This window comes from Musa acuminata, unplaced genomic scaffold (genome assembly GCF_036884655.1).
Source record: "Musa acuminata AAA Group cultivar baxijiao unplaced genomic scaffold, Cavendish_Baxijiao_AAA HiC_scaffold_108, whole genome shotgun sequence".
Taxonomy (NCBI): Eukaryota; Viridiplantae; Streptophyta; class Magnoliopsida; order Zingiberales; family Musaceae; genus Musa; species Musa acuminata.
Window position 1 is genome coordinate 170,001 of NW_027020387.1, and position 2,500 is coordinate 172,500.

Genomic DNA, 2,500 nt, shown 5'->3' on the forward strand with positions numbered 1-2,500 from the left:
GCTTCGCTCGCTGTCCGCCGCTCGCCGCTCGCTCGTGCAGCCAAAAATGGCCAGTTTTGGCCCGTTTTTGGGCCGTTTTGGCCAGTTTTTGGCCTGTTCTTGCATTGCGCGGTGACCGTCGAGAGCGGAGCAAAACGTCAGCCATCTCAGCACCCTGGAACCCCCCGGGTGGCACAGGGCTGGATGGGGCTTTCGTATAGCAGGGACGGTGCTGCCTCTCGCTTCGCTCGCTGTCCGCCGCTCGCCGCTCGCTCGTGCAGCCAAAAATGGCCAGTTTTGGCCCGTTTTTGGGCCGTTTTGGCCAGTTTTTGGCCTGTTCTTGCATTGCGCGGTGACCGTCGAGAGCGGAGCAAAACGTCAGCCATCTCAGCACCCTGGAACCCCCCGGGTGGCACAGGGCTGGATGGGGCTTTCGTATAGCAGGGACGGTGCTGCCTCTCGCTTCGCTCGCTGTCCGCCGCTCGCCGCTCGCTCGTGCAGCCAAAAATGGCCAGTTTTGGCCCGTTTTTGGGCCGTTTTGGCCAGTTTTTGGCCTGTTCTTGCATTGCGCGGTGACCGTCGAGAGCGGAGCAAAACGTCAGCCATCTCAGCACCCTGGAACCCCCCGGGTGGCACAGGGCTGGATGGGGCTTTCGTATAGCAGGGACGGTGCTGCCTCTCGCTTCGCTCGCTGTCCGCCGCTCGCCGCTCGCTCGCGCAGCCAAAAATGGCCAGTTTTGGCCCGTTTTTGGGCCGTTTTGGCCAGTTTTTGGCCTGTTCTTGCATTGCGCGGTGACCGTCGAGAGCGGAGCAAAACGTCAGCCATCTCAGCACCCTGGAACCCCCCGGGTGGCACAGGGCTGGATGGGGCTTTCGTATAGCAGGGACGGTGCTGCCTCTCGCTTCGCTCGCTGTCCGCCGCTCGCCGCTCGCTCGTGCAGCCAAAAATGGCCAGTTTTGGCCCGTTTTTGGGCCGTTTTGGCCAGTTTTTGGCCTGTTCTTGCATTGCGCGGTGACCGTCGAGAGCGGAGCAAAACGTCAGCCATCTCAGCACCCTGGAACCCCCCCCGGGTGGCACAGGGCTGGATGGGGCTTTCGTATAGCAGGGACGGTGCTGCCTCTCGCTTCGCTCGCTGTCCGCCGCTCGCCGCTCGCTCGTGCAGCCAAAAATGGCCAGTTTTGGCCCGTTTTTGGGCCGTTTTGGCCAGTTTTTGGCCTGTTCTTGCATTGCGCGGTGACCGTCGAGAGCGGAGCAAAACGTCAGCCATCTCAGCACCCTGGAACCCCCCGGGTGGCACAGGGCTGGATGGGGCTTTCGTATAGCAGGGACGGTGCTGCCTCTCGCTTCGCTCGCTGTCCGCCGCTCGCCGCTCGCTCGTGCAGCCAAAAATGGCCAGTTTTGGCCCGTTTTTGGGCCGTTTTGGCCAGTTTTTGGCCTGTTCTTGCATTGCGCGGTGACCGTCGAGAGCGGAGCAAAACGTCAGCCATCTCAGCACCCTGGAACCCCCCGGGTGGCACAGGGCTGGATGGGGCTTTCGTATAGCAGGGACTGTGCTGCCTCTCGCTTCGCTCGCTGTCCGCCGCTCGCCGCTCGCTCGCGCAGCCAAAAATGGCCAGTTTTGGCCCGTTTTTGGGCCGTTTTGGCCAGTTTTTGGCCTGTTCTTGCATTGCGCGGTGACCGTCGAGAGCGGAGCAAAACGTCAGCCATCTCAGCACCCTGGAACCCCCCGGGTGGCACAGGGCTGGATGGGGCTTTCGTATAGCAGGGACGGTGCTGCCTCTCGCTTCGCTCGCTGTCCGCCGCTCGCCGCTCGCTCGTGCAGCCAAAAATGGCCAGTTTTGGCCCGTTTTTGGGCCGTTTTGGCCAGTTTTTGGCCTGTTCTTGCATTGCGCGGTGACCGTCGAGAGCGGAGCAAAACGTCAGCCATCTCAGCACCCTGGAACCCCCCGGGTGGCACAGGGCTGGATGGGGCTTTCGTATAGCAGGGACGGTGCTGCCTCTCGCTTCGCTCGCTGTCCGCCGCTCGCCGCTCGCTCGTGCAGCCAAAAATGGCCAGTTTTGGCCCGTTTTTGGGCCGTTTTGGCCAGTTTTTGGCCTGTTCTTGCATTGCGCGGTGACCGTCGAGAGCGGAGCAAAACGTCAGCCATCTCAGCACCCTGGAACCCCCCGGGTGGCACAGGGCTGGATGGGGCTTTCGTATAGCAGGGACGGTGCTGCCTCTCGCTTCGCTCGCTGTCCGCCGCTCGCCGCTCGCTCGTGCAGCCAAAAATGGCCAGTTTTGGCCCGTTTTGGGGCCGTTTTGGCCAGTTTTTGGCCTGTTCTTGCATTGCGCGGTGACCGTCGAGAGCGGAGCAAAACGTCAGCCATCTCAGCACCCTGGAACCCCCCGGGTGGCACAGGGCTGGATGGGGCTTTCGTATAGCAGGGACGGTGCTGCCTCTCGCTTCGCTCGCTGTCCGCCGCTCGCCGCTCGCTCGCGCAGCCAAAAATGGCCAGTTTTGGCCCGTTTTTGGGCCGTTT